Source organism: Petaurus breviceps, unplaced genomic scaffold (genome assembly GCF_028583685.1).
Source record: "Petaurus breviceps papuanus isolate PSGF00001 unplaced genomic scaffold, PetGlider_PUasm1.0 490, whole genome shotgun sequence".
NCBI classification, from domain to species: domain Eukaryota; kingdom Metazoa; phylum Chordata; class Mammalia; order Diprotodontia; family Petauridae; genus Petaurus; species Petaurus breviceps.
Window position 1 is genome coordinate 24,540,843 of NW_027186352.1, and position 5,939 is coordinate 24,546,781.

Below are 5,939 nucleotides of genomic sequence, written 5' to 3' on the forward strand. Positions count from 1 at the left end.
CTCTCTCTCTCTCTCTCTCTCTCTCTCTCTCTCTCTCTCTCTCTCCTAAACATGCCCATGTCTTCCTTATTCTTAAAAACAAACAAACCCACTTAATCTGATCATTCCTGCTATCATCCTATATCACTTTTCCCTTTCACAGATAAACTCCTTAAGAAAGGGGTTTACACTCACTGCCTCTATTCCTTTTTCCCACTCTGCTCTTAATTCTGCAGTCTGACTTCCAACCTCCTCATTCTACCAAGACTGCTCTCTTCAAAGTTACCAGTGACCCAATGGCCTTTTCTCAATCCTCTTCCTCCTTGACCTCTCCATAACTTTTGACACTATCCATCACCTTCTTCTTGACATTCTCTTCAGCTTTCCATGACTCTGCTCTCCCCCCACCCCAGCTTTCCTCCCACCTCAATGCTCCTTTTTTATTCTCCTGTGCTGGATCCTGTGGGTCCATGCCCAGTAACTGCGGGTATCCTTCAAGGCACCATCTTTCTTCTGTCTCTATACAGTCTCACCTGGACCTTAAGACTATGTCCCCTCTACTGCTGGCTCATCCTGGGACTCTGCTGAGCACCTACGACCTCCTCACCCCATAACAGCCTTCCCCATTCACAGCCCACTCACCAAGGAATCTCCTCTCCACTGTTGCCCTGCAGGGCCCTTCCCCCTTCACTCTTTGGCTAGTTCTTCCTGGAGCTTCTATTTGTAGGAGGGCATAGGTCAGCTGGCTTTCATCCCATCCATTCTGGTTCCTGACTTTCTCTAGACTTTCAAAACCACCACCCACCCCTCCCCCAGACCCCATGGGTACCTTCTTCCCCACTCCTGCTTCCAGCTCCCTTTTATGTCCTGTCTTCAGAACATTACATTGTGCATTGTAGAGTGTAAGCTCTTTGAGGGCAAAGGTTGTCTTTACATTTTCTTGTATTTGTATCCTCAGCATTTAGCATAGTGCCTGACACATAGCACTTAATAAATGCTTATTACCTTCCTTCCATCCTTCCTTCCCTCCCTCCTTCCTATCTTCCTTCCTTCTTCCTTTCTTCCTTCCCATCTTCCCTCCCTTCCTTCTTCCCTTCTTGTCTTTTCTTTGATCCTTCCTTTTTTTTCTTCTTTCCTATAAAGATGATCCTCAGATCTGTTTATCCAGTCCTGACCTCCAACCTTTAATCACCAACTAACTTTTTGGATATTTCAAACTGGACATCCCATGGGCGTCTCAAACTCAATGCATCCAAACCAGAACTCATTCTCTTTCTCCCCAGGACCTTCCCCTGTCCTAGCTTCCTTATTAATGTTAAGGGCACTATAACCCTCCCAGTCTCTAGGACTCACAAGCTCAGGGTTAGCCTCTGCTCCTGACCTGGACTCACCCAACATATCCCATCTGTTGCCACATCTTATCCTTTCTAACTTGGTGATGTCTCTTCAACTCCTTTCCTCTGAAGCTTCCCCCATCCTGGTGCCAGCACTCATCACCCCATCCCTGGACTGTTGCAATGACTCCTGGGTGCCTCCCTGCCTCAGGTCTCTCCCTACTCCAGTCCCACCTAGAAGCAGTTGATGGCATAGTGGATGGAGCTCTGGGCCTAGAGTCAGGAAGATCTGAATTCAAATCTGGCCTCATATCTTTACCGTGTGACCCTGGGCAAGTTACTCAACCTCTGTTTGACTCAGTTTCCTCATCTGTATAATGGGGGTAATAATAGCCACCTACCTGTCTAGAAAGAATCAGATGAGATGTTTGGTTCTTTTCAGTGCTTAGCCTGGTGCCTGGCACATAGTAGATGCCCTATAAATGTTTATTCCTTCCCTTCCCCTGCCCCACATGGCTCCCAAAGCATCCTTCCTGATGGTCTGACCATTGTACCTCCTTTTTCAAGAACCTCCCAGGTCATGCCCCCCACCTTTTTGATCTCACTACGTGGACCTTTCCCGTCTCCCTGATACTCTGACTCTCCCTCCACACCTTCCCTCTGGGCTTCCCTGACTGTCTTCAGGATGCAGAGAGAGTGCCATCCTAAGATGACCTCCCATTGACAGCATCTCCCAAGATCTTGGGCTTTTGTCAGGTTGTTTCCCCATTAAACTGTGAGCTCCTTAAGAGAAATTGTCCTTTTGTGTTTCTCCAGCACTTAGTGCAGTACCTGGTATACAGTTGGCACTTTAAAAATGCTTGTTGGCTAACTGGCTACATGTAATACATTTCCCTTAAGCCAGATTCAAGTCAAATAAATACCTCCATAGTCAACATTAAGTAAAGCCAAAGAAAAGGAAGAATGGTGAGTGCAGGCCTGCGACTGTTCAAACTCTGTGTCTGACACACCGCTAGCTGCCTGAGCATGGGCAAGACCTTTAGCCAAGAATGGGAAACCTGCGGCCTTGAGGCCACACGAGGCGGGCTTAGAGGGCCCCAAGGCCAGAGGGTCCCCATACCCGTTCCTTGCTAAGCTCCACCTTCTTCATCTATAAAGAAAGAGGGTTGGACTAAAACCATTTTTCTAGGAAAAGGCAACTTTACCAAAAACCAACCCAAAATCCTCAACTTTTTTTTTTACATGATGCTTTAGAAAAGGAGAGGACTATACCCATCCAGCAAATATCCAGCTGCTTCTACACTCACCAGCTGCCCCAGAGACCTTGGAAACCTTGTATGAAAAGGCTCACTTAGACCAATTAGCACTAATGGATTCATCCAGGCTAATTATCATCAAAAAACTGTATCGTCCAGGAGTGTGAAGGAGAACGAGGAGAATGTACCCAAAGCATTTTCTGATGCCTCGGCAAAGAAAAAGTAGGAATAGGAAATGGTGGCATCAGGTCACTAGAAATATGTCTCCCACTACGGTGGCAGACCTGTCACCTACTGAGAGAACATCTAGGAGACAGACTAGGGATGGATGGCCATAGATGGATGAAACATCCCACCATGATCAAGGATAACAACAATCATCCTCCAGCATTTTCAAAATCACATCCAAGGGCGGATATGTTTAATTTCACATTAGCAAAAACATAAAAACGGGCTACGAACAGGAAATACTACCCGAAAGCATATACGAGTTCAATGAAAAATTCTAATCGTGACTGACCTTCATCGCATCTTAAGACTTACAAAACACTTACATACCTTTTCTCATTTGAGGCTCACAGCAGCCTGCTGGCATGTATTATAGGCATTACTGTGCCCGTTTTTCTGACTAGGGAAATGAGTCTCTCCAGGAAGTGAAATGCCTTGCCTTTGGTCACTCACCCAGAAGTCGGGGAAGCCGGGTTTCCTGACTCCAAGCTCCAGACTCTGCCTCTCCATTTACCATTTCCATTCTCCTCAGGGCCCTCCATAAATCCCATAAGCTGCAATGTTTGTCCCAAACCAATCTTTTCCTTCATGCATCCTTCCCCTTGCCTTCATTATAGAAGAGTGCCATTTCAGGCTCACACCATGCTCTTTCTTTCCCCCAAGTGCTTACTCTATAAAAACACTTCCTAAGGTTTCATAGACACTTCCAGGTGAACAGACTCTGTCTAATCACTTCTTTTTCTGTAGCAGTTAAAGAAAAGGGAGAAGGGGGGCAGAAGGGTTACAGGTGTCACAGGTAAACGGGAGTAAAGAAGTTATATAGTGTGTTGGTAAATTTGCAGATCAAAGACTTGGAGGCAAAGTTCAGGAAATAGCTGAACAAACTGGCATCTGAATGTGGTTATACATTATGGTGCCATAAGAAATGAAGGCTGCAGAGTCCAGAGAAATTTAGGAAGACTTTTAGGAACCAATGCCACATGCAGTAAGAAGAACCAGGACTAATTAATAAACTTCTTTCTAAATTAGTTCAGTTTGGAGCTTTGTTCTCAGCTAAGAAGTCAAACACACACCAGCTGCAGTAATGGAAAGGGCGGGGAAATGGCCAGAGCTCAGAACTTTGATCAAGGCAGCGAGACATCTCGACTTTGGGGGCCTGCAGGTGGAGAAAGGTCAGACATACATCGTCAGATATGCCCATGAGTGGATTTCCTTGGCTTGACTCTAATTCATTACAAGGAAGGTTTGGGACAGTTGTGTCACCACAATCTCTTTGAAAAAATCAATGCTTGGAATATAGTAGGCACTTAATAAATGCTGACCTACAAAAAAACATCAATAATTATTTGAAAGGAAAAGCTTTCAAATGTTCTTTTGTCTCCTGCCCTCAGATGATGAAGAGTCAAATATATTTTGATGGTTGGATAATCTCATCAGTGTTTACACTTCCTTGACTGGTGCAAATCACAATTCTTAAAAGGAACAGGCAGCCCAGGAGATGAAGGTTCAAAGTCTGCCTCCAAAACCGAGGCTCTCAGATCATTTAGCCAGAGCTCCAAGGGGCTTTAGACACCATCAGTCCCAACTACTTTTGTTCTACAGATGAGAAAAGTGAGGTCCAGATACGATCTGTGTATCCTACTATACAGTGATAATATGATCAGTATTTGAACCCAGGCCCCGAGACTCCAAATTCAGAACACCTTACAGTACCCTGTGCTGAAGGAACTGCTTCCTTTTATTTTCATTTCAACTGTATCTATGAGGGTAAAAACAAAGCAAAACAAAACAAAAACAAACAAAAAACCCAAGTATGTTGGTATCCTATGGTGTCTAGGAAAGCTCATTGTCCTGAAGTTCTAATCTCATCCAGAAAGTAGACTTGCAATCTTGAGCAAGTCAATCAACACACACACACACACACACACACACACACACCATATATATATATACATACACACATTCATGAAAATGAATGTAAAATGACCTCTCCTGGTTTTTCAGCAGCCAGGACAGTCTCTGTGGTTCACTGAATAAAGCAATAAATGCATGTAGTCAGAAAGACCTAGGTTCAGTTCCTGGCTAAACATGCGACACCATTTACCTTCTCCCATCTGTAGAAGGGGCATAACAATACTCTTACTGCACAGAGACATCACGATGAGAAAGTGAGAGGATGAATGTCAGAGCTCAGCAAAACTCCAAGGGCTTCTTGGCAGCTGGTGGCACAATAGAACGACATGCTACTGTGTGTCCAGTTTGGCCTCTGATACCTATTAGCTGTGTGGCCCTGGGCAAGTCACTTGCCCTTTCTTTGCCTCTGTTTCCCCATCTGTAGAATGGAGATAATAATAGCACCTACCTCACAGGGCTGTTGTGAGGATCAAATGAGATATTTGTAAATGCTTTGCCAACCTTAAAGTGCTCTCTAAATGCATGCTCTGATGTCAGCCATTATTAAATTTCAACATATCATTGGCACACAATACAAAGTACACACACAAAAACAGAGTGCCATATGTAATCTCCTTCCCTTTACATATACCATGAAAGAACATATTTCTCCATTGCTAATATGCTCCTTCACTTAAGCCCAGTAGAATTAAACTCACTGAAGGCAGAGGCTGTTTGGGGTTTGTTTTTGTATCCCCAGGACCCAGCAAATGACTGTCACAGAGCGGCTGCTTATAAAGACCGGTTGAATTGAATTGAGTTCAACAGTCATTAAATCATTTTTTCAACAAATGTTTTAAGCACTTAGTATGTTCAGAACAACCTGAGAGGTGCTGAGGGAGATACTAACCTCTTCGGCACGAAAGGAGCTTAGAGGGGAATAACATTCCAGTGAAGACAGCTATAATACATTGGATTAAATGGGGAGCATATTAGAGCATTGCAAAATCATGCCTGGTGTGAGCTCCATGGGGGCAGGTCGGTGCCAGCTTGGTGGGATCACTTAACACAGCACACAGAGTTATATTTAGGATATTATTAGCCTTCTGAATCTCCCTAACTTTGTGCTAAGTAAACACTATCAGACCTATAGGAGTCTGAAACCTGATCTCTGTCCATGAGGAGCTAACAGTTGGGGTGAGGGTGAGGCTAGCCCATGAGGAGCTAACAATCAGAGTGAAGGTGAGGC

At 44.5% G+C, this 5,939-nt stretch overlaps 2 long non-coding RNA genes across 4 annotated transcripts in view; one reads left to right on the forward strand and one right to left on the reverse strand.

The window, feature by feature from the left end:
- LOC138172184 (uncharacterized) overlaps window positions 1–5,939 on the reverse strand; it is a 94,098-nt gene that overhangs the window by 85,046 nt on the left and 3,113 nt on the right. The window lies entirely within an intron of this gene.
- The window catches only part of LOC138172183 (uncharacterized), an 8,965-nt gene continuing 8,891 nt past the window's right edge, over window positions 5,866–5,939 (forward strand). Inside the window, exon 1 of one of the 2 annotated variants that reach the window (XR_011171067.1) lies at window positions 5,866–5,939. This exon is cut by the window's right edge and continues 42 nt beyond it. This is a non-coding gene — a long non-coding RNA (uncharacterized lncRNA). The other variant, XR_011171068.1, reaches the window with a different exon arrangement.